At 47.2% G+C, this 25783-nt stretch overlaps 7 non-coding genes across 7 annotated transcripts; all 7 read right to left on the bottom strand.

Annotated features, from left to right (window-relative positions):
* Window positions 1–637: 637 nt before the first annotated feature.
* trnan-guu (transfer RNA asparagine (anticodon GUU)) lies at window positions 638–711 on the bottom strand. Its single transcript has one exon. It is a non-coding gene; the product is annotated as a tRNA-Asn (tRNA).
* Window positions 712–1128: 417 nt separating this feature from the next.
* Window positions 1129–1219, bottom strand: trnar-ucu (transfer RNA arginine (anticodon UCU)). The gene is given in 2 exon segments: window positions 1129–1164; window positions 1183–1219. It is a non-coding gene; the product is annotated as a tRNA-Arg (tRNA).
* An 8545-nt stretch (window positions 1220–9764) lies between these two features.
* On the bottom strand, window positions 9765–9836 carry trnam-cau (transfer RNA methionine (anticodon CAU)). Its single transcript has one exon. It is a non-coding gene; the product is annotated as a tRNA-Met (tRNA).
* Window positions 9837–10884: 1048 nt separating this feature from the next.
* On the bottom strand, window positions 10885–10956 carry trnae-uuc (transfer RNA glutamic acid (anticodon UUC)). Its single transcript has one exon. It is a non-coding gene; the product is annotated as a tRNA-Glu (tRNA).
* A 5593-nt stretch (window positions 10957–16549) lies between these two features.
* Window positions 16550–16621, bottom strand: trnae-uuc (transfer RNA glutamic acid (anticodon UUC)). Its single transcript has one exon. It is a non-coding gene; the product is annotated as a tRNA-Glu (tRNA).
* Window positions 16622–23583: 6962 nt separating this feature from the next.
* On the bottom strand, window positions 23584–23655 carry trnae-cuc (transfer RNA glutamic acid (anticodon CUC)). The gene has a single exon. It is a non-coding gene; the product is annotated as a tRNA-Glu (tRNA).
* Window positions 23656–25465: 1810 nt separating this feature from the next.
* trnae-cuc (transfer RNA glutamic acid (anticodon CUC)) lies at window positions 25466–25537 on the bottom strand. Its single transcript has one exon. It is a non-coding gene; the product is annotated as a tRNA-Glu (tRNA).
* Between the last annotated feature and the right edge of the window lie 246 nt (window positions 25538–25783).

Genomic DNA, 25783 nt, shown 5'->3' on the forward strand with positions numbered 1-25783 from the left:
GGGACGTGAAGGAAGGAAGGAACAGTCACTCACGTACGGGAAACTCCTACCAAGCAGTGGCCAGCCTATAGCACACTGGGATTCTGTGGTAATTGAACCAAGTTTAGCAGTTCCTTTCATCAGTTAATAACACAAGCAGGCTTTCCTATTTACCAATGTAGATAACAGGGGTTACAACAGTGACTCTGGTGGGTCTCGAACTCACAGCCTTTGAATGCCTTTGCAACTTTTGTCTGATTCCCCTTTTTCACAAAAGCAAAACAGTCATCCGAAAACGGTCTACATCAATCAATCAATCAATCAATCAATCAATCAATCAATCAATCAATCCTTACCATCAAACTGAGAAACAAGGAGTGAAAAGAGTGCATTTACTCAGGGATACTTTTCAATCTCTAATTGCAAAATGTAAGAGCTCTTTCGGGTGATAAGTTTTTCTGTACATGTAAACAACTGATTTGCTTGAAAGGCTATCATGAAGGCACTGCTGGGATTTGAACAGGATCTTCTGTTTACTAGACAGGCACTTTGACCATCTAAGACACAGCGCCTCATAAATGCTACTTTAACCTGTTTCAGCTAGATATTCAGTGACCAATGTTACCTCATAGATTTTGCCTGCGATAGCTCTTCCAATCGTCCCTGGGTGGGCTCGAACCACCAACCTCCCGGTTAACAGCCGAGCGCGCTGGCCAATTGCGCCACAGAGACAAACAGCCCGCTCAATAAAATATTTGCGACTCAACAAGCCGCAATATCTTTTTTTTTAAAGCGAGCCAGCAACATTCGAAAGTTAAGCCCCTGTCCAATCAACTGTGTTTAATGGAGAGCGAGGGCATCAATCTTTCTACCTTTGAGCTAAATCCCCTGTACCAATGTAGCTATAAAAAAACTGGAAGTCTTTCAATCAATCGACTCTCGCCAATTTATTGCGCACTCAATATACTGTAGTTAATCTGGATATTGAGGAAAAATTGCAAGATAATGTTATTTGACATAATGCCGATGTATTTGCTTACTTTTTCAAGCACACTTGGCAATTGAACCTGGTTCAGCAGTGCCTTTCATCAGATAGTAAAGCGAGCAGATTTTCCATTGTAAAAAACTAATATGTTCTCTCACCATTAGCGACTCTGGTGGGACTCGAACCCACAACCTTTGAATGCCCTTGCAAATTATGCCTAGAAGTCCAATGCGCTATCCATTGCGCCACAGAGCCCATACATCCTTCCATGATGCTCATTTCCACAAACGCAAAACACGGTTTTCATCCAAAATGGGTCCATATCAGTCATTCCTTGCCAACAAACTGAGAATCAAAAAGTGAAAAGAGTGCAGTTAATCTGTGTGTGCAGGGAGACTTTTCCATCTTATTCCAATTTGTAACAGCAGCGCATTTTCTGTCATTGTAAATAATTTGCATGCTTGAATGGACAACTGAGTAGTAGTAGGTTTGAGATGGGCCGGTAATTATTTAGCACTGTGGCATCAAGACTGCTCTTCTTTAAGAGAGGCTTAATGACTGCAGTTTTAAGGATCTTGGGAAAATTCCAGATCCAAGCAAAATGTTGACTTTTTGATTGATTGGAGCCAACAGACTGCTCACCATAGACTTTAAAAATCTAGTAGGCAATGCATAAAGGCAGCATGTTGTGGAACTCAGACTTGTGGTGATCTCTTGGAAAGTTTTGTCAGCCACAAATGCAAAATGGGTTAACCCTTTAAGCACCAAAGTCGCAGAAATGCGACTTTATCGTACAAGGAAATTTATGAAATAATAGTAGAAAATGAATCACTTCAGTCATTGGTCGGTTCGGTGCAACTTCCTCTTATTAGCCAGGTATGATCTAGGGCAGATCCGGTAAGGAAGAAAATGGCTGGAGGAAGTACACGTGGCATGCAATTTACAGCAGATTCTGACTCTGAAGGGTATTATCTCCCCGAGAGTGACGATGGATTTCCAAGTGGAGATGAAGGGACTTCGAAACAACGGACAGGTGCAAAGGACAGACGGAGGCGAGGAACCAGTGGAACCAGTGGCTGCAGTAAAACTTGCCCGGTGGATGAGAGCTGGGACATGCTGAGAGAGGTCGAGGTATTTGAGGCATGGATCAAACCTTTTGAAGACCCAGTTGGCTACACAGGAGAGATGGATCTGACGGATGCTAATCCATTTGATATTCTGTCACTCTTTCTGACCGATCAGTTTTGGACTTTCATTACTGATGAGACAAATAGATATGCACATCAGTGTATGGCACCTATGATTCTGAAGCCACATTCAAGATTTCTTGAGTGGTATGATGTATCAGTCACCGAAATGAAAGCTTTCTTCGCTTTGCATCTCTCCATGGGCCTTGTTGAGAAACCTGAAATCGAGGATTACTGGGGAACATTTTGGCTTACACAAACGCCTGGATTTGGAAATGTAATGTCAAGAAACAGATTTGAAATCATTCTTTCGTTCTTTCATTTTGTCAACAATAATGATTATGTGAGAACAGGCGAGCCCGGGCACGATAAACTGTTCAAAGTCCGCCCAATAATAGATTTGATTATTCCCAAATTTGCAGCAGTTTACAGTCCAATCAAGGAGCTTTCTTTAGATGAAATGACAATAGCTTTCAAGGGGAGATCTTCACTAAAATGTTACTCTCCGAATAAACCTGACAAATATGGCTATAGAGTGTATGCCCTGAGTGAAAGCTGTTCAGGGTATGTTTTGCGCTGGTCAATGCACACTGGACAGTACAAAAATAATGCAAGCAACATCAGTGCAACACACGCAGTTGTCCGTGAGTTGGTTTCTCCCTTTACGGGCAAAGGACACGAGATTTACATGGACAGTTACTATACCTCGCCTGTAATTGCAAATGAATTAGCAGATTTGGAAACTGAACTGTGTGGGACGGTAAGGATTACCAGGTTGGGGATGCCAAAATGCCTTGGTAAAAGTGTCTTACAGCTGAAAAAAGGAGATGACCCAGTTTTTTGCAGAAAGGGAAAACTCCTGGCTTGTGCTTGGCACGATACTAAACGTCTCACCATGTTGTCCACAGTCCATGGAAATGATTGTGTTCAGAGGAGGATCCGATCCAAGACAGATGACACTGGCTTCCGTGACACCTGTATGTGTCGACACGTACAACGCCTACATGGGTGGAGTGGACACTGCTGACCAGAGGATGAAGACATACCTCTTTCCACACAGGTCCCGGAAATGGTATCATCGCATATTCAATGCCATTATAAGCATAAGTATTGTCAACTCACACATCATATACACCAAATCCACTCCAGGCCCACACAAACCTTTAAAGGTTTACATTCAGAACATTATTGATGCATTACTGGCTGATCACTCCAAAAAACAAGAGAGGCGCTCAAGACCGGAGGGTGAAATGCCACAGAGACTCACAGAGCGTCATTGGCTTTGTCAAGCAGAGGGACGTCCAGACTGCGCCGTGTGCTCTGACCGCTCTCGTACCAAAGGCAGGCGGCAAACAAAGTACAGGTGCCGTCAGTGTGGCGTTGGCCTCTGTGCGGTTCCATGCAACGAGAGAAACCATACGCTAAAAAACTTTAAATGCTGTCATTTGGATATGTAAAAGTGCAGGGTACCTTGACCCTGGATGGACATCTTTTCTGTGATGGCTCTCTCCTTTCTTCACTGCTTTCTCCACAACCTGCCTGGCACCAATGATGGATGTATAAGTTGGAAAAATAAAAAAAATACATAATAAATACCGTGTTTGTCATCATTTGGTCAGAACTTGTAATCAGGGCCCGAGTTTGAAGATGTGAGCAAAAGGGGTGAAAATGGGTTAAAATGTGAAAAAACACCAAAATGAGCAAAATGAAATAATCCCCCATCATCAGTGCACTGTTTGCCCCCAGAAAAGCACTCCCCTGGGGCCTGGAGGTGATCTGACCACCAGAATATAGTACCATATACCCCTGCTGGACTTAGAAAAAAAAACCGAGCTTCCAGCCAATAGTACACTATACCCGAGGGACTCTGTCGTTTTTCGGCAATAGTACACTATACCCGAGGGACTCTGTCGTTTTTCGGCAATAGTACACTATACCCGAGGGACTCTGTCGTTTTTCGGCAATAGTGCACTATACCCGAGGGACTCTGTCGTTTTTCGGCAATAGTACACTATACCCGAGGGACTCTGTCGTTTTTCCGGGCCGTAGTATGAAGTTGTGAGCAAAAGGGGTGAAAATGGGTTAAAATGTGAAAAAAACACCAAAATGAAATAATCCCCCATCATCAGTGCACTGTTTGCCCCCAGAAAAGCACTCCCCTGGGGCCTGGAGGTGATCTGACCATCAGAGTATAGCACCATATGCCCCTGAGGGACTTAGAGTAAAAACCGAAATAGTACACTATACCTAAAGACTCTGTCGTTTTTCGGCAATAGTACACTATATACCGTTGGACTTAGTCGTTTTTTGGGCTCGTGGGAATAAGCGTTCAGCTCAAGAATCCCGGGCTAAATCACGCTGCTCCCGAGAAATTCTTACGCTGCTCTCACGCGGAATGTGCAAAATGGTAATGCTGGGAGGGACGGGCGGGCGGTTTTTGAGAATGACGTTTTTCGCAATCGAAACAGGTACATTTCCTGGTTGTGCGGCTACCGGGCAAGGAGCTCGTTTGACGGACACACGAGAACCGCGATCGATGGGCCCCGTTCTGGTTTTATCCATCTTCCAAGGCTCCTTCACAGCCGTAATGTCAAGTCATGGTTCGGAGGTGCGGAGGTGAGCGTCGGATCACAGAGCCTCTGAATGGAGCCCCGCGCTCCGCGCTCCTCCGCGCTCTAAGCGCCGCTCAGACCCGGCATGAGAGGGTCTATTTTCGGCTTGATTTTACCAGACTCCCGGGCACTTCCAGAAGCTTGCTGTTTGCTCTGATTGCTCGGGGCAGAGCACAGTGTCACGCTGACCACGGGCTGTACGCGGAGGTGAGAGCTGGTTGTAAGGCGGATCACGGAGCCTCTGAATGGAGCCCCGCGCTCCGCGCTCCTCCGCGCTCTAAGCGCCACTCAGACCCGGCATGAGAGGGTCTATTTTCGGCTTGATTTTACCAGACTCCCGGGCACTTCCAGAAGCTTGCTGTTTGCTCTGATTGCTCGGGGCAGAGCACAGTGTCACGCTGACCACGGGCTGTACGCGGAGGTGACCCGCTCCGTGATCTTAGCGCCGCCCAGACCCAGGGCCATCCACCCCGCACACGGCCAGACTTTGCCCGGCCAGGGAGCACCTTCTGCGGGTTGGAGGCTCCGGGTCGGAGCCCCTGGAGCCTGGAGCCCTCACCGGGCCCCGAACTCGGCTGCCGGAGGCAGTGCAGTGCCTCATGGATAAAAGTGCACCCAGCCGGTCTCGAACTCGCGTGAGGCGGAGCAGGGATCCATGAATCAACCATGAAAATGGTACAAATCATGGTTCTATGTATACCAGACAAGGAGCTTGGTCTATTGGCACTCAAGACCCGCCATCGTAGGGCCCCGTTCTGGTTTTATCCAGCTTCGAAGGCTCCTGCGCACTGCGGGTTTGTTTACATTTTGCGGCTGTGGTTTGCTCCGGCTAACCTCACGCCGGACACGTTGGAAGCGAGGCCGAGACAGAGGTCCCACCAGGCGCGGGGCGTCAGTCTGACTGGCTTCCCCCGCGCCTGGCCCCTTGTCTCCGGAGATGGGACCGTCACTCACCCCCGCACTGAAGGACGCGCGGCTTGAAGGATGATGGCTGCGCTTAGCCCCTGTGCCAGGGGCTCTGAGCCAGTCCTCTTCAGCCTCAACGCGTCCGGTGGGAACACAGTCCGGGTCCATTGTCACTCACCCCTGCGCAGAAGGACGCGCGGCTTGGAGGATGATGGCTGCGCTTAGCCCCTGGCACAGGGGCTCTGCACCAGTCCCCTTCAGCCTCAACGCGTCCGGTGGAACAACAGTCCAGGCCCTCTGTCACTCACCCCCGCACTGAAGGACGCGCGGCTTGAAGGATGATGGCTGTGCTTAGCCCCTGTGCCAGGGGCTCTGAGCCAGTCCCCTTCAGCCTCAACGCGTCCGGTGGGAACACAGTCCGGGTCCACTGTCACTCACCCCTGCGCAGAAGGACGCGCGGCTTGGAGGATGATGGCTGCGCTTAGCCCCTGGCACAGGGGCTCTGCACCAGTCCCCTTCAGCCTCAACGCGTCAGGTGGAACAACAGTCCAGGCCCACTGTCACTCACCCCCGCACTGAAGGACGCGCGGCTTGGAGGATGATGGCTGCGCTTAGCCCCTGTTACAGGGGCTCTGCGCCAGTCTCCTTCAGCCTCAACGCGTCCGACGGAACCACAGTCCGGGCCCATTGTCACTCACCCCCGCGCAGCAGGAGGCGCGGCTTGAAGGATGATGGCTGCGCTTAGCCCCTGGGCCCAAGGGCTCTGCGCCAGTCCCCTTCAGCCTCAACGTGTCCGATGGCTCTGCGCGGGGCGGGGGGCAGGGCCGGCGCATATTTTTGGTCCGACTCCGGTCCCTTCCTCGTCTCTGAGTTTGTCAAATGCAGCGCCTGTCCAGGGCTCACTTTGCTATCAACTGGCTGGTCACCGCCATCGTAGGGCCCCGTTCTGGTTTCATCCAGCTTCGAAGGCTCCTGCGCACTGCGGGGTTGTAGGCATTTGTGGTCCTGATTTGCGCTGGCTCACCCTCACGCTGGACACAGCGCCAGATGATATATTTGGTCCGACTCCGGTCCCTTCCTCGTCTCTGAGTTTGTCAAATGCAGCGCCTGTCCAGGGCTCACTTTGCTATCAACTGGCTGGTCACCGCCATCATAGGGCCCCGTTCTGGTTTCATCCAGCTTCGAAGGCTCCTGCGCACTGCGGGGTTGTAGGCATTTGTGGTCCAGAGCCCCGGCTCTAAATTAAACCTGTTACCCTAGTAGGCCGGCCTCCGGGTCCCCCTCTCTTCTTCGGTTATGGAGTACATTGGGCGCGGGGGCAGCCAGTGGAGGGCAAAGGCCCTGCCTCCAAGTGTGGTGTAGGGGACAGGGGAGCCAGGGCCTTGGGGTCCTGGTGCTTTTTATCTTTTAAAGTGGCTCAGAGTACCAAGGGCACAGACTTCCAGGGGGCTGCACCAAGGGTGTGTAGCTCGTGTGGGGGTGCTTAAGTGTGGGTACCCGGGGACGAAAGGTGGGCCGGGGCCGGCGCGAGCCTCTGTGGTGAGTGCTGGGCCGTTCCCTTGGTACTCCAGTCAGAGTACCAAGGGCACGGACTTCCATGGTATAGTACCAAGGGCACGGACCTCCAGGGGGCTGAACCAAGGGTGTGTAGCCCGTGTGGGGGTGCTTAAGTGTGGGTCCCCGGGTTCGAAGGGAGGGCCTGGTCCCCGGTGGTCATCCCCGGAGTCCCAGAGCCTGCAACCCGGGGAAGAGTGGCCCGTCCCCAGACTGAGTTTGGGGGAATGCGGGGTGGCTCTGGAGGTGCTCCGTGGGTTCCAGGGGGTGTTCAGTGGAGGCCATGCCCAGCCAGAGTGGCCCGTCCCCAGACTGAGTTTGGGGGAATGCGGGGTGGCTCTGGAGGGGCTCCAGGGGTTCCAGGGGGTGCTCGGCGGAGGCCATGCCCAGCCAGAGTGGCCCTTCCCCGGGCAGAATCTGGGGAGAGTGGGGGGTGGCTCTGGAGGTGCTCCGGGGGCTCCAGGGGGTGTTCAGTGGAGGCCATGCCCAGCCAGAGTGGCCCGTCCCCAGACTGAGTTTGGGGGAATGCGGGGTGGCTCTGGAGGGGCTCCAGGGGTTCCAGGGGGTGCTCGGCGGAGGCCATGCCCAGCCAGAGTGGCCCTTCCCCGGGCAGAATCTGGGGAGAGTGGGGGGTGGCTCTGGAGGTGCTCCGGGGGCTCCAGGGGTTCCAGGGGGTGTTCAGTGGAGGCCATGCCCAGCCAGAGTGGCCCGTCCCCAGACTGAGTTTGGGGGAATGCGGGGTGGCTCTGGAGGGGCTCCAGGGGTTCCAGGGGGTGCTCGGCGGAGGCCATGCCCAGCCAGAGTGGCCCTTCCCCGGGCAGAATCTGGGGAGAGTGGGGGGTGGCTCTGGAGGTGCTCCAGGGGCTCCAGGGGTTCCAGGGGGTGTTCAGTGGAGGCCATGCCCAGCCAGAGTGGCCCGTCCCCAGACTGAGTTTGGGGGAATGCGGGGTGGCTCTGGAGGGGCTCCAGGGGTTCCAGGGGGTGCTCGGCGGAGGCCATGCCCAGCCAGAGTGGCCCTTCCCCGGGCAGAATCTGGGGAGAGTGGGGGGTGGCTCTGGAGGTGCTCCGGGGGCTCCAGGGGGTGCTCAGTGGAGGCCATGCCCAGCCAGAGTGGCCCTTCCCCGGGCAGAATCTGGGGAGAGTGGGGGGTGGCTCTGGAGGTGCTCCGGGGGCTCCAGGGGTTCCAGGGGGTGCTCAGTGGGGGCCATGCCCAGCCAGAGTGGCCCTTCCCCGTGGTGAGTCTGGAGGAGTGGGGGGTGGTTCTGGAGGGGCTCCAGGGGTTCCAGGGGGTGCTCGGCGGAGGCCATGCCCAGCCAGAGTGGCCTTTCCCCGGGCAGAGTGTGGGGAGAGTGGGGGGTGGCTCTGGAGGTGCTCCGGGGGCTCCAGGGGGTGCTCAGTGGAGGCCATGCCCAGCCAGAGTGGCCCTTCCCCGGGCAGAATCTGGGGAGAGTGGGGGGTGGCTCTGGAGCTGCTCCGGGGGCTCCAGGGGTTCCAGGGGGTGCTCAGTGGAGGCCATGCCCAGCCAGAGTGGCCCTTCCCCGGGCAAAGTCTGGCCGTGTGCGGGGTGGATGATCCCTGCTCCGCCTCACGCGAGTTCGAGACCGGCTGGGTGCACTTTTATCCATGAGGCACTGCACTGCCTCCAGCAGCCGAGTTCGGGGCCCGGTGAGGGCTCCAGGCTCCAGGGGCTCCGACCCGGAGCCTCCGACCCGCAGAAGGTGCTCCCTGGCCGGGCAAAGTCTGGCCGTGTGCGGGGTGGATGATCCCTGCTCCGCCTCACGCGAGTTCGAGACCGGCTGGGTGCACCTTTATCCATGAGGCACTGCACTGCCTCCGGCAGCCGAGTTCGGGGCCCGGTGAGGGCTCCAGGCTCCAGGGTGTCCGACCCGGAGCCTCCGACCCGCAGAAAGTGCTCCCTGGCCGGGCAAAGTCTGGCCGTGTGCGGGGTGGGTGATCCCTGCTCCGCCTCACGCGAGTTCGAGACCGGCTGGGTGGCAGTGCCGAGTTCGGGGCCGGTGAGGGCTCCAGGCTCCAGGGGCTCCGACCCGGAGCCTCCGACCCGCAGAAGGTGCTCCCTGGCCGGGCAAAGTCTGGCCGTGTGCGGGGTGGGTGATCCCTGCTCCGCCTCACGCGAGTTCGAGACCGGCTGGGTGCACCTTTATCCATGAGGCACTGCACTGCCTCCGGCAGCCGAGTTCGGGGCCCGGTGAGGGCTCCAGGCTCCAGGGGCTCCGACCCGGAGCCTCCGACCCGCAGAAGGTGCTCCCTGGCCGGGCAAAGTCTGGCCGTGTGCGGGGTGGGTGATCCCTGCTCCGCCTCACGCGAGTTCGAGACCGGCTGGGTGCACTTTTATCCAAGAATCAACTGGAGTGTGGAGCTTCTACGGGCCTCCAGGGGCACTGCCGACCCAGAGCTGTGCCCCGGCTTCAGTTCTCTGTATCTCAGGAAGTTTTTTATTCATACATTTATTTCATCCATAATCTCTGGCGCCTAAAGGGTTATTCCTGATTAGAAAAGCCATCAGTGCAAATAAACACATTCTAGCAGAGGATGGTTTCGATCCATCGACCTCTGGGTTATGGGCCCAGCACGCTTCCGCTGCGCCACTCTGCTGAGTGCTCTCCTTCGATGGGACTTGAACCTAAAATACCTGGTTTAGGGGGCCAGTGCATTATACCTACGGGGCTATATACATCTAAATGACTCAAATTGCTTCAAAATGTGTTATCTAGATTCAAAGGTAATGCAGAACTGGGATCTTGCACAGAAGCTCTGTGCTCTACCACTGAGCTACATCCCCATCTACTGCCTGTCATGATTTTTTTCCAAGCAAGGTTTGGAGACAACACCTTTCCCTTTGTGCCATGAACAGACTACTGAATGGCGCTGCAGGGGACTGAACCCAGGATTTCCTACATGCCCTTGATCTGAAAGAAATGCTGAGAAATGAAACATGCTGGTTTATAAAATGGAACGAAAGCTTGAAAGTTGTGCTCCCAAACAGACGTTGCTGACAGGATTCAATTCCAGTTGACAGAAATCCTAACCACGAGAGCATATGGGAAATGTAAGAATCAAGTGTAAAAGATTGAAGCGTAACATAAGCCTCATGGATGTTGGAGAGGTTAAGGAACAGTGCTCAGTTGGGGCACCAGCTTTTAAGCAAGCATTTTTACTATCTAAAAGTGCTTGGTTCTGCATGTAATGGAAAGAAGCCCACTCTACATGCAACAAATCTCGTGATTTGTATTTTGCTTTTGCCAAATAAAAGTTTTTCTTGATATTGAATACAGTTCGTTTTGCTCTCAAATTTGAGATATTGTTTTGTTTCAAACAAAGCATTTGACTGAGTGCATGAAAACATCTTGGGTAAGAAGCACTATCTGGCCATTCTGAGTTTGTGTTGGATCCCCACTAGATATTCTGGCCGAGTGGTCTAAGGGGCTAGATTTAGGTTCGTGTCCCTGTGAAGGGATGCATTCAAATCCAACCACTGTTAGACTGCATGGAAAAGCTAAACGTCGATTACTAGATATTAAAGCTGCGCCCAAATGCGTGATATTTTTCTATGCCTCGCTGGACACCAATTAAAGGATTTTACACTTGTTTTCACAACATGTCCTGTGCGTAATGTAGATACAAGTCTTCCAAGAGCAGGATATTCCCATACCGGGAGTTGAACCCGGGCCACCTGGGTGAAAACCAGGAATCCTAACCGCTAGACCATATGGGAAGGGTTACAAAGCAACTGATTAAATTATAAAGTAGACCTCAGTGATGTTTGAGAGTTGAGGAACAGTCCAAACAGTGCATATTTGGGGAATCAGCTTGTTAGCAAGCATTTTTAATCCAATCTAAAAGTGTTTGATTCTGCATGTAATTGAAAGAAGCCCATTCTAAATGGAAAAAGTCTCGTGATTTGCATGTTGCTTGTCGTTCAGCCAATAAGACCATGGACCTGAAATCCACAATATGGGATTTTGGAGGCTATTGTCCTGTGCATTATAATTATGGGGTTTTGTACACCTAATAGACTCAAATTGCTTCAAAATGTGTAACCATAGTCCTTTTTTGACCTACATCTTGTTGGTTCAGCATGAGTATGCATTTTTACTAGGTGCTGATTGCTGGACCATTATCTTAAAGACAAGAGAGTTACTTAAACATAGCGTTGACTTTGATTACTTGTGAAGTAACATAGTCTTGAAAGAGTTCCTTCTCAGCTATTTTTCCCCCCAAAAAAGAAATGACAATGTAGGATGGATTAAATAAAAGTGCTGCTCGATTAAATGGAAGGTGGAACTGGGAGCTCGCGCTGAAACTCAGCTTCCATCATCTATATCGGCATCAGTTGAGAATAAACCTACACTTTGCTGACTAGCTTGGTTAATCCTGATTAGAAAAGCCATCAGTGCAAATAAACACATTCTAGCAGAGGATGGTTTTGAGCCATCGACCTCTGGGTTATGGGCCCAGCACGCTTCCGCTGCGCCACTCTGCTGAGTGCTCTCCTTCGATGGGACTTGAACATAAAATCCCTGGTTTAGGGGGCCAGTGCATTATACCTACGGGGCTATATACATCTAAATGACTCAAATTGCTTCAAAATGTGTTATCTAGATTCAAAGGTAATGCAGAACTGGAATCTTGCACAGAAGCACTGTGCTCTACCACTGAGCTACATCCCCATCTACTGCCTGTCATGATTTTTTTCCAAGCAAGGTTTGGAGACAACACCTTTCCCTTTGTGCCATGAACAGACTACTGAATGGCGCTGCAGGGGACTGAACCCAGGATTTACTACATGCCCTTGATCTGAAAGAAATGCTGAGAAATGAAACATGCTGGTTTATAAAATGGAACGAAAGCTTGAAAGTTGTGCTCCCAAACAGACGTTGCTGACAGGATTCAATTCCAGTTGACAGAAATCCTAACCACTAGAGCATATGGGAAATGTAAGAATCAAGTGTAAAAGATTGAAGTGTAACATAAGCCTTATGGATGTTGGAGAGGTTAAGGAACAGTGCTCAGTTGGGGCACCAGCTTTTAAGCAAGCATTTTTACTATCTAAAAGTGCTTGGTTCTGCATGTAATGGAAAGAAGCCCACTCTACGTGCAACAAATCTCGTGATTTGTATTTTGCTTTTGCTAAATAGAAGTATTTATTGATATTGAATACAGTTCATTTTGCTCTCAAATTTGAGATATTGTTTTGTTTCAAACAAAGCATTTGACTGAGTGCATGAAAACATTTTGGGTAAGAAGCACTATCTGGCCATTCTGAGTTTGTGTTGGATCCCCACTAGATATTCTGGCCGAGTGGTCTAAGGGGCTAGATTTAGGTTCGTGTCCCTGTGAAGGGATGCATTCAAATCCAACAACTGTTAGACTGCATGGAAAAGCTAAACGTCGATTACTAGATATTAAAGCTGCGCCCAAATGCGTGATATTTTTCTATGCCTCGCTGGACACCAATTAAAGGTTTTTACACTTGTTTTCACAACATGTCCTATGCGTAATGTGGATACAAGTCTTCCAAGAGCAGGATATTCCCATACCGGGAGTTGAACCCGGCCCACATGGGTGAAAACTGCGAATCCTAACCGCTAGACCATATGGGATGGATTACAGAGCAACTGATTGAATTATAAAGTAGACCTCAGTGATGTTTGAGAGTTGAGGAACAGTCCAAACAGTGCATATTTGGGGAATCAGCTTGTTAGCAAGCATTTTTAATCCAATCTAAAAGTGTTTGATTCTGCATGTAATTGAAAGAAGCCCATTCTAAATGGAAAAAGTCTCGTGATTTGTATGTTGCTTGTCGTTCAGCCAATAAGACCATGGACCTGAAATCCACAATACGGGATTTTGGAGGCTATTGTCCTGTGCATTATAATTATGGGGTTTTGTACACCTAATAGACTCAAATTGCTTCAAAATGTGTAACTATAGTCCTTTTTTGACCTACATCTTGTTGGTTCAGCATGAGTATGCAATTTTACTAGGTGCTGATTGCTGGACCATTATCTTAAAGACAAGAGAGTTACTTAAACATAGCGTTGACTTTGATTACTTGTGAAGTAACATAGTCTTGAAAGAGTTCCTTCTCAGCTATTTTTTCCCCCCAAAAAAGAAATGACAATGTAGGATGGATTAAATAAAAGTGCTGCTCGATTAAATGGAAGGTGGAACTGGGAGCTCGCGCTGAAACTCAGCTTCCATCATCTATATCGGCATCAGTTGAGAATAAACCTACACTTTGCTGACTAGCTTGGTTAATCCTGATTAGAAAAGCCATCAGTGCAAATAAACACATTATAGCAGAGGATGGTTTCGATCCATCGACCTCTGGGTTATGGGCCCAGCACGCTTCCGCTGCGCCACTCTGCTGAGTGCTCTCCTTCGATGGGACTTGAACATAAAATACCTGGTTTAGGGGGCCTGTGCATTATACCTACGGGGCTATATACATCTAAATGACTCAAATTGCTTCAAAATGTGTTATCTAGATTCAAAGGTAATGCAGAACTGGGATCTTGCACAGAAGCACTGTGCTCTACCACTGAGCTACATCCCCATCTACCGCCTGTCATGATTTTTTTCCAAGCATGGTTTGGAGACAACACCTTTCCCTTTGTGCCATGAACAGACTACTGAATGGCGCTGCAGGGGACTGAACCCAGGATTTACTACATGCCCTTGATCTGAAAGAAATGCTGAGAAATGAAACATGCTGGTTTATAAAATGGAACGAAAGCTTGAAAGTTGTGCTCCCAAACAGACGTTGCTGACAGGATTCAATTCCAGTTGACAGAAATCCTAACCACTAGAGCATATGGGAAATGTAAGAATCAAGTGTAAAAGATTGAAGTGTAACATAAGCCTTATGGATGTTGGAGAGGTTAAGGAACAGTGCTCAGTTGGGGCACCAGCTTTTAAGCAAGCATTTTTACTATCTAAAAGTGCTTGGTTCTGCATGTAATGGAAAGAAGCCCACTCTACGTGCAACAAATCTCGTGATTTGTATTTTGCTTTTGCTAAATAGAAGTATTTCTTGATATTGAATACAGTTCATTTTGCTCTCAAATTTGAGATATTGTTTTGTTTCAAACAAAGCATTTGACTGAGTGCATGAAAACATTTTGGGTAAGAAGCACTATCTGGCCATTCTGAGTTTGTGTTGGATCCCCACTAGATATTCTGGCCGAGTGGTCTAAGGGGCTAGATTTAGGTTCGTGTCCCTGTGAAGGGATATATTCAAATCCAACCACTGTTAGACTGCATGGAAAAGCTAAAGGTCGATTACTAGATATTAAAGCTGCGCCCAAATGCGTGATATTTTTCTATGCCTCGCTGGACACCAATTAAAGGTTTTTACACTTGTTTTCACAACATGTCCTGTGCGTAATGTGGATACAAGTCTTCCAAGAGCAGGATATTCCCATACCGGGAGTTGAACCCGGGCCACCTGGGTGAAAACTGCGAATCCTAACCACTAGACCATATAGGATGGATTACAAAGCAACTGATTGAATTATAAAGTAGACCTCAGTGATGTTTGAGAGTTGAGGAACAGTCCAAACAGTGCATATTTGGGGAATCAGCTTGTTAGCAAGCATTTTTAATCCAATCTAAAAGTGTTTGATTCTGCATGTAATTGAAAGAAGCCCATTCTAAATGGAAAAAGTCTCGTGATTTGTATGTTGCTTGTCGTTCAGCCAATAAGACCATGGACCTGAAATCCACAATACGGGATTTTGGAGGCTATTGTCCTATGCATTATAATTATGGGGTTTTGTACACCTAATGGACTCAAATTGCTTCAAAATGTGTAACCATAGTTCTTTTTTGACCTACATCTTGTTGGTTCAGCATGAGTATGCAATTTTACTAGGTGCTGATTGCTGGACCATTATCTTAAAGACAAGAGAGTTACTTAAACATAGCGTTGACTTTGATTACTTGTGAAGTAACATAGTCTTGAAAGAGTTCCTTCTCAGCTATTTTTCCCCCCAAAAAAGAAATGACAATGTAGGATGGATTAAATAAAAGTGCTGCTCGATTAAATGGAAGGTGGAACTGGGAGCTCGCGCTGAAACTCAGCTTCCATGATCTATATCGGCATCACTTGAGAATAAACCTACACTTTGCTGACTAGCTTGGTTAATCCTGATTAGAAAAGCCATCAGTGCAAATAAACACATTCTAGCAGAGGATGGTTTCGATCCATCGACCTCTGGGTTATGGGCCCAGCACACTTCCGCTGCGCCACTCTGCTGAGTGCTCTCCTTCTATGGGACTTGAACCTAAAATACCTGGTTTAGGGGGCCAGTGCATTATACCTACGGGGCTATATACATCTAAATGACTCAAATTGCTTCAAAATGTGTTATCTAGATTCAAAGGTAATGCAGAACTGGGATCTTGCACAGAAGCACTGTGCTCTACCACTGAGCTACATCCCCATCTACTGCCTGTCATGATTTTTTTCCAAGCAAGGTTTGGAGACAACACCTTTCCCTTTGTGCCATGAACAGACTACTGAATGGCGCTGCAGGGGACTGAACCCAGGATTTACTACATGCCCTTGATCTGAAAGAAATGCTGAGAAATGAAACATGCTGGTTTATAAAATGGAACGAAAGCTTGAAAGTTGTGCTCCCAAACAGACGTTGCTGACAGGATTCAATTCCAGTTGACAGAAATCCTAACCACTAGAGCATATGGGAAATGTAAGAATCAAGTGTAAAAGATTGAAGTGTAACATAAGCCTCATGGATGTTGGAGAGGTTAAGGAACAGTGCTCAGTTGGGGCACCAGCTTTTAAGCAAGCATGTTTACTATCTAAAAGTGCTTGGTTCTGCATGTAATGGAAAGAAGCCCACTCTACGTGCAACAAATCTCGTGATTTGTATTTTGCTTTTGCTAAATAGAAGTATTTCTTGATATTGAATACAGTTCATTTTGCTCTCAAATTTGAGATATTGTTTTGTTTCAAACAAAGCATTTGACTGAGTGCATGAAAACATTTTGGGTAAGAAGCACTATCTGGCCATTCTGAGTTTGTGTTGGATCCCTACTAGATATTCTGGCCGAGTGGTCTAAGGGGCTAGATTTAGGTTCGTGTCCCTGTGAAGGGATGCATTCAAATCCAACAACTGTTAGACTGCATGGAAAAGCTAAAAGTCGATTACTAGATATTAAAGCTGCGCCCAAATGCGTGATATTTTTCTATGCCTCGCTGGACACCATTTAAAGGTTTTTGCACTTGTTTTCACAACATGTCCTGTGCGTAATGTGGATACAAGTCTTCCAAGAGCAGGAAATTCCCATACCGGGAGTTGAACCCGGGCCATCTGGGTGAAAACCAGGAATCCTAACCGCTAGACCATATGGGAAGGATTACAAAGCAACTGATTGAATTATAAAGTAGACCTCAGTGATGTTTGAGAGTTGAGGAACAGTCCAAACAGTGCATATTTGGGGAATCAGCTTGTTAGCAAGCATTTTTAATCCAATCTAAAAGTGTTTGATTCTGCATGTAATTGAAAGAAGCCCATTCTAAATGGAAAAAGTCTCGTGATTTGTATGTTGCTTGTCGTTCAGCCAATAAGACCATGGACCTGAAATCCACAATACGGGATTTTGGAGGCTATTGTCCTATGCATTATAATTATGGGGTTTTGTACACCTAATGGACTCAAATTGCTTCAAAATGTGTAACCATAGTTCTTTTTTGACCTACATCTTGTTGGTTCAGCATGAGTATGCAATTTTACTAGGTGCTGATTGCTGGACCATTATCTTAAAGACAAGAGAGTTACTTAAACATAGCGTTGACTTTGATTACTTGTGAAGTAACATAGTCTTGAAAGAGTTCCTTCTCAGCTATTTTTCCCCCCAAAAAAGAAATGACAATGTAGGATGGATTAAATAAAAGTGCTGCTCGATTAAATGGAAGGTGGAACTGGGAGCTCGCGCTGAAACTCAGCTTCCATCATCTATATCGGCATCAGTTGTGAATAAACCTACACTTTGCTGACTAGCTAGGTTAATCCTGATTAGAAAAGCCATCAGTGAAAAGTAACACATTCTAGCAGAGGATGGTTTCGATCCATCGACCTCTGAGTTATGGGCCCAGCACGCTTCCGCTGCGCCACTCTGCTGAGTGCTCTCCTTCGATGGGACTTGAACCTAAAATCCCTGGTTTAGGGGGCCAGTGCATTATACCTACGGGGCTATATACATCTAAATGACTCAAATTGCTTCAAAATGTGTTATCTAGATTCAAAGGTAATGCAGAACTGGGATCTTGCACAGAAGCACTGTGCTCTAATCAAATCAAATCAATTTATTTTTGTAAGGCCCAAAATCACAACAACATTTGCCTCTGAGGGCCACAGGGAGAAATGAATCAACAATGTCTGTGGTGGCGATGAAGTCAGACAATGTCTGTGGTGGCGAGGGAGTCAGACAATGTCTGTGGTGGCGAGGGACGATGTCCCAGGGTCCTCTGTCCTTAGACTCTCCTTCTCGGCCAGGAAAAACTACAAGAAAAACCTCTTTGGGAAAAAAGCGTAGAAACCTGGAGGAGTTCCAGTGAAGGAGAGATCCGACTCTCACAGACGGACAGACGGACACGAGGGAGACTGGAGCTGGACCCACTCTTCAGGCAGATGAGGGACCGACTGAGGCAAACTGGACCCACTCTTCAGGCAGATGAGGGACCGACTGAGGCGAACTGGACCCACTCTTCAGGCAGATGAGGGACCGACTGAGGCGAACTGGACCCACTCTTCAGGCAGATGAGGGACCGACTGAGGCGAACTGGACCCACTCTTCAGGCAGATGAGGGACCGTTGGAGGCGAGCTGGACCCACTCGTCAGGCAGATGAGGGACCGTCGGGGGCAAGCTGGACCCACCCCTCAGGCAGATGAGGGACCGTCCACACAGGGCAGGGACCACTTCACCAGGGGAGGGGCATCTGGGTCCACAGGTCCTCAGGAGTGAGAGAAAGAAAAAGAAGGCGGTGAACAGTTTGCAAGTGGAATCAAAAAATAAATATTGTTTGATAGCATAAGTAGTCAGAAGAAGAAGAGGATAGTGCTCAAGCTGTCATACTTCCCCCAGCATAGTTACTCCTAGGGCAGCGTAGCTGAAGCTGTGGGTTTATGTTTCTGTTCCTAACTAGTCTGACCATAAGCGATTTCGAAGAGGAATGTTTTAAGCCTGGACTTAAATGAAGAGACTGTGTCAGCATATTTAACATGGGTCGGGAGCTGATTCCATAACACAGGAGCTTGGGAGCTAAACGCTCTACCTCCTACTGTGCTTTTAGAGACTCTTGGCACCACCAGAAGGCCGGCATTCTGAGAGCGAAGAGCTCTGTTTGGATGATATGGTTCTAGAGCATCTTTGAGGTAGGATGGGGCCATGTCATTTATGGCTTTGTAGGTCAAGAGTAGAATTTTGAATTTGATTCTAAACTCGACAGGGAGCCAGTGAAGAGACTTCAGCACTGGCGTAATGTGCTCTCTTCTTTTTGTTCCTGTTAGTAATCTTGCTGCTGCATTTTGAACCAGTTGAAAGCTTTTTATGGAGCTTTTAGGACACGCTGCAAGCAGGGAGTTACAGTAGTCTAATCTAGTCGTTACAAATGCATGGATACGTTTTTCGGCATCACTTTTAGGCAGGATTCTTCTGATTTTGGCTATGTTGCGCAAATGGAAATAAGCTGTTTTACAAGCTTGATTTATATGAGCTTTAAATGAGAGCTCCTGGTCAAATAAGACTCCAAGGTTTCTTACAGTAGAACTGAAGGCTACACTGACATTGTCCAGTGTGACTATCTGCTCAGATAGAGCATCTCGTAGATGCTTAGGGCCAAGCACAATGACCTTGGTTTTTTTCAGGGTTAAGAAGCAGGTAGTTTAGTGTCATCCAGGTTTTTATCTCCTTCACACAAGTACTAAGTCTGTCTACTTGATCGCTCTGATCAGGTTTCATTGATAAATACAGCTGAGTGTCGTCTGCATAGCAGTGGAAGTTAATGTCATGCTTTCTGATAATGTTGCCTAATGGCAGCATATAAAGAGTAAACAGAATTGGACCGAGTACCGAACCCTGTGGCACACCGTAAATTACTTTAGAGCTTGGTGAGGAGCTCTGGTTTACATTAACAAATTGGAACCTATCAGATAGATAGGATTTAAACCAGCTGAGGGCTGTTCCTCCAACACCTACATCACATTCTAACCTCTGCAGTAGAATGTTGTGGTCGATGGTGTCAAACGCTGCGCTGAGGTCCAACAGAACCAGGACTGAGACCAGTCCATCGTCAGCGGCTAATAACAAATCATTTGTGACTTTAACCAGTGCAGTTTCAGTGCTGTGGTGGGCTCTGAACCCTGACTGAAAAACTTCAAATAAGTTATTGTCCTGCAGGTGGCGACAAAGCTGTTTTACTACAACGTTTTCAAGGATTTTAGAGACGAAGGGAAGATTTGAAATAGGTCTGTAGTTTACCAATAGGTCGGGATCTAGATTAGGCTTTTTCAGAAGAGGTTTAATGACTGCATGTTTGAAGGACTGTGGAACATAGCCACTTTCGAGTGAAGTATTTATTATAGTAAGGATAGGGTCTATAATTAGGGGGAGAATGTCTTTGAGGAGTCTGCTTGGAATGGGGTCTAGGACACAAGTTGAGCTTTTAGAAGACATAATGGCTGAAGTTATCTCTGTTTGATCAACAGCTGTGAACCTTTCTAAGTTTACAGGTGGATTTATATGGGACGTTAGATTTACAGCTTGGGCTAGTTCAGGGCTAATAGCGGGCGTAATTTCATCTAATTTATCTCTGATTGTTTTTATTTTATTGTTAAAAAATAGGAGAAAATCATCAGAGCTAAGTGTAGCTGGGATTGAGGGCTCTACTGCACTGTGACAGTTTGTTAGCCTAGCTACAGTGCTGAAAAGGAATTTAGTGTTACTTTTGTTGACTTCTATTAGATTTGAATAATATCTGGTTTGGGCCTTACGCAGAGCCTGCTTATAGGACAGCAGGCAACTTTTCCATGCTTTTAGGGATTCTTCGGTGCAAGAGCGATGAAATAATCCCTCTAACTTTCTAACTCTTTGTTTATGTGAACGCAGTTCTTGGTTGTACCATGGGGAGGCGCGCTTTGGCCTAATGACCTTCTGTTTTAACGGCGCGACAACGTCAAGAGCAGACTTCAGAGAATTCATGGTCAAGTCGACAAATTGATCACTTAAACTGGGACTAAAGCTGTTCTCAGCAGGATCACATGACATGTCACTGAATATTGGCTCTATTATTTCTTTGAATTTTGAGATAGATTTTTCAGATATTGTCCTTTTCATTGTAACTTTATTTTGTGGGACTGGATGATCTTTAAGAATAAACTGAAAGGTAATAAGGAAATGGTCTGACAATATAGGGTTTTGAGGGAGGACAATGAGGTCACTAATCTCTGTTCCATACGTTAGGATAAGATCCAGAGTGTTCTTGTGAGTGTGAGTCGGTTTATTTACATTCTGAGTGAAACCAATGCTGTCTAACAAGGCGCTGAAGGCATTACTGAGAGCGTCATCACTCATGTTCACGTGGATATTAAAGTCTCCAACTATAACTATTTTATCCCAGGCTAACACTAAGTTTGATATAAAGTCAGAAAACTCTGTTAAAAACTCTGAGTAGGGACCAGGAGGTCGGTAGATAACTATGAACAAAACTCCTTTTTGGTTTTTCATATTTGGACATGTGATCGACAGCATAAGGCTTTCAAATGAGTGAAATGCATTGTTAGTTTTAGGGCTCATGAGTAGGCTTGAGTGGGAGATCACTGCCACACCACCACCTCGGCCTGTGCTCCTGGCGGTCTGAAAGTTAACATGGGTGGGTGGGGTGGACTCATTTAGTCTGACGTAGTCGTCTTGTTGAAGCCACGTTTCAGTTAGAGCTAGAAGATCTATATTATAGTCACTAATTAATTCATTAACTAAGAGCGATTTGGAGGAAATTGCTCTAATGTTTAGCAGTCCACATTTTACGTGTTTATTCATTTGTATATTTGTGTCATTTGTGATTGTTATTTTCCTTAAGTTATTTGGTCTGACGCCTGAAATATTTTTTCTGAGATGTGACTTTTTGGCATTATTTGTACGAGGGACACGAGGGACACACACAGTCTCTATCTGTCTTGAATCTGAACACTTCACATGTAACAGAACGGGCGAGAGTTCAGCGACAGAGGAGCGTCTTGAACTGCTGCTCTGCACCTGCACCTGGGGCTCATCCCTGGATGGTCACTTAACACGACTGAGACTATCGGTCAAGTTCCGAACTAATAGGGATGTACCCTCCGAAGTCGGATGGATGCCATCCCTGCGTATGAGCCCGGGCTTTCCCCAAAACGCACTCCAGTTATCAATAAAGACAACGTTGTTTTGAGGGCACCATCTGGATAACCAGTTGTTGAATGCTGAGAGACGGCTGTACAATTCAGCATTGATCCGATTGGGCAGGGGACCAGAAAATATTACGGTGTCTGACATCGACTTCGCAAGGTCACACACCGCGGCTACTTGAACTTTGAGCACCTCTGATTGTCTCCGCCGGGCGTCGTTACCGCCTGCGTGAACCACGACTCGCCGGAAACGGGTCCTACTCTGCTTTAAGATCCTAAGGTTTCCTTCGATGTCACCCATTCTGGCCCCCGGGTAACACCTAACGCTAGCAGCTGGCAGCTTCACGTCTCTGACAATAGAACTCCCGATTACAAGAGTTTCTCTCGTGTGTTCAGCGGGCGTGTGATCGCTGAGGGGAGAAAACCTATTATAGACGTGAAGCTCACGGCGCTCTGAGGTTCGGCGTTTAGCGCCTTGTCCCCTCCGAACTGTCACAAATTGGTCCTTATTCTGTTCCTGGTCTAGTCCCGGCTGCACGGGAGACGCTGAGGGGCTGAGCTCGGCCTTACTGCTACTGCTAATGCTAATGCTACGCCCTGTAGCGCGATCCGGTAGCCCTCGCGCTAAAACCGAACTATAACTGGACTTAAGCTCCTCTAAACAGCGGATCCGCGCTTCTAACTCCGTAACCCTGGCCTCCAAAACTACCACTACACTGCACTTCACGCACCTATCAGAGAAGGAGCCAGGGTTCTGACTCGACATATGACAGCTCAAACAGGTAAAGGTAGATCCAGCCATGACGCTAGCGGCTAGGCTAGTTCAGGCTGGAGCTAGAGAGTGAGGAGGGCTTTTTAATCCACGAAATACAGAAAAATGAGCGGTTTGAGGCTCCGGATTGTTTGCGGAGAAATCAAACGCTCACTTTCGTGTATATGATGCGTAAATAGTGTGTATAATTCGTGGATTAATCGGTAAAAGGCTCTAAGAACGAACAGCTCTGAAAACGCGACACACTCACCGGAAATGACGTCCAACTTCCTGTCTCTATCTGGCTCTACCACTGAGCTACATCCCCATCTACTGCCTGTCATGATTTTTTTCCAAGCAAGGTTTGGACCTTTCCCTTTGTGCCATGAACAGACTACTGAATGGCGCTGCAGGGGACTGAACCCAGGATTTCCTACATGCCCTTGATCTGAAAGAAATGCTGAGAAATGAAACATGCTGGTTTATAAAATGGAACGAAAGCTTGAAAGTTGTGCTCCCAAACAGACGTTGCTGACAGGATTCAATTCCAGTTGACAGAAATCCTAACCACTAGAGCATATGGGAAATGTAAGAATCAAGTGTAAAAGATTGAAGTGTAACATAAGCCTCATGGATGTTGGAGAGGTTAAGGAACAGTGCTCAGTTGGGGCACCAGCTTTTAAGCAAGCATTTTTACTATCTAAAAGTGCTTGGTTCTGCATGTAATGGAAAGAAGCCCACTCTACGTGCAACAAATCTCGTGATTTGTATTTTGCTTTTGCTAAATAGAAGTATTTCTTGATATTGAATACAGTTCATTTTGCTCTCAAATTTGAGATATTGTTTTGTTTCAAACAAAGCATTTGACTGAGTGCATGAAAACATTTTGGGTAAGAAGCACTATCTGGCCATTCTGAGTTTGTGTTGGATCCCTACTAGATATTCTGGCCGAGTGGTCTAAGGGGCTAGATTTAGGTTCGTGTCCCTGTGAAGGGATGCATTCAAATCCAACAACTGTTAGACTGCATGGAAAAGCTAAAGGTCGATTACTAGATATTAAAGCTGCGCCCAAATGCGTGATATTTTTCTATGCCTCGCTGGACACCAATTAAAGGTTTTTACACTTGCTTTCACAACATGTCCTGTGCGTAATGTGGATACAAGTCTTCCAAGAGCAGGATATTCCCATACCGGGAGTTGAACCCGGGCCACCTGGGTGAGAACCAGGAATCCTAACCGCTAGACCATATGGGAAGGATAACAAAGCAGCTGATTGAATTATAAAGTAGACCTCAGTGATGTTTGAGAGTTGAGGAACAGTCCAAACAGTGCATATTTGGGGAATCAGCTTGTTAGCAAGCATTTTTAATCCAATCTAAAAGTGTTTGATTCTGCATGTAATTGAAAGAAGCCCATTCTAAATGGAAAAAGTCTCGTGATTTGTATGTTGCTTGTCGTTCAGCCAATAAGACCATGGACCTGAAATCCACAATACGGGATTTTGGAGGCTATTGTCCTATGCATTATAATTATGGGGTTTTGTACACCTAATGGACTCAAATTGCTTCAAAATGTGTAACCATAGTTCTTTTTTGACCTACATCTTGTTGGTTCAGCATGAGTATGCAATTTTACTAGGTGCTGATTGCTGGACCATTATCTTAAAGACAAGAGAGTTACTTAAACATAGCGTTGACTTTGATTACTTGTGAAGTAACATAGTCTTGAAAGAGTTCCTTCTCAGCTATTTTTCCCCCCAAAAAAGAAATGACAATGTAGGATGGATTAAATAAAAGTGCTGCTCGATTAAATGGAAGGTGGAACTGGGAGCTCGCGCTGAAACTCAGCTTCCATCATCTATATCGGCATCAGTTGAGAATAAACCTACACTTTGCTGACTAGCTTGGTTAATCCTGATTAGAAAAGCCATCAGTGCAAAGTAACACATTCTAGCAGAGGATGGTTTCGATCCATCGACCTCTGGGTTATGGGCCCAGCACGCTTCCGCTGCGCCACTCTGCTGAGTGCTCTCTTTCGATGGGACTTGAACCTAAAATACCTGGTTTAGGGGGCCAGTGCATTATACCTACGGGGCTATATACATCTAAATGACTCAAATTGCTTCAAAATGTGTTATCTAGATTCAAAGGTAATGCAGAACTGGGATCTTGCACAGAAGCACTGTGCTCTACCACTGAGCTACATCCCCATCTACTGCCTGTCATGATTTTTTTTCCAAGCAAGGTTTGGACCTTTCCCTTTGTGCCATGAACAGACTACTGAATGGCGCTGCAGGGGACTGAACCCAGGATTTCCTACATGCCCTTGATCTGAAAGAAATGCTGAGAAATGAAACATGCTGGTTTATAAAATGGAACGAAAGCTTGAAAGTTGTGCTCCAAAACAGACGTTGCTGACAGGATTCAATTCCAGTTGACAGAAATCCTAACCACTAGAGCATATGGGAAATGTAAGAATCAAGTGTAAAAGATTGAAGTGTAACATAAGCCTCATGGATGTTGGAGAGGTTAAGGAACAGTGCTCAGTTGGGGCACCAGCTTTTAAGCAAGCATTTTTACTATCTAAAAGTGCTTGGTTCTGCATGTAATGGAAAGAAGCCCACTCTACGTGCAACAAATCTCGTGATTTGTATTTTGCTTTTGCTAAATAGAAGTATTTCTTGATATTGAATACAGTTCATTTTGCTCTCAAATTTGAGATATTGTTTTGTTTCAAACAAAGCATTTGACTGAGTGCATGAAAACATTTTGGGTAAGAAGCACTATCTGGCCATTCTGAGTTTGTGTTGGATCCCTACTAGATATTCTGGCCGAGTGGTCTAAGGGGCTAGATTTAGGTACGTGTCCCTGTGAAGGGATGCATTCAAATCCAACAACTGTTAGACTGCATGGAAAAGCTAAACGTCGATTACTAGATATTAAAGCTGCGCCCAAATGCGTGATATTTTTCTATGCCTCGCTGGACACCAATTAAAGGTTTTTACACTTGTTTTCACAACATGTCCTGTGCGTAATGTGGATACAAGTCTTCCAAGAGCAGGATATTCCCATACCGGGAGTTGAACCCGGGCCACCTGGGTGAGAACCAGGAATCCTAACCGCTAGACCATATGGGAAGGATTACAAAGTAACTGATTGAATTATCAAGTAGACCTCAGTGATGTTTGAGAGTTGAGGAACAGTCCAAACAGTGCATATTTGGGGAATCAGCTTGTTAGCAAGCATTTTTAATCCAATCTAAAAGTGTTTGATTCTGCATGTAATTGAAAGAAGCCCATTCTAAATGGAAAAAGTCTTGTGATTTGTATATTGCTTGTCATTCAGCCAATAAGACCATGGACCTGAAATCCACAATACGGGAT

The sequence above is a fragment of the Eucyclogobius newberryi genome, unplaced genomic scaffold, assembly GCF_026437365.1.
Source record: "Eucyclogobius newberryi isolate DKJ021-1_F unplaced genomic scaffold, fEucNew1.0.hap1 SCAF_29, whole genome shotgun sequence".
Taxonomy (NCBI): domain Eukaryota; kingdom Metazoa; phylum Chordata; class Actinopteri; order Gobiiformes; family Gobiidae; genus Eucyclogobius; species Eucyclogobius newberryi.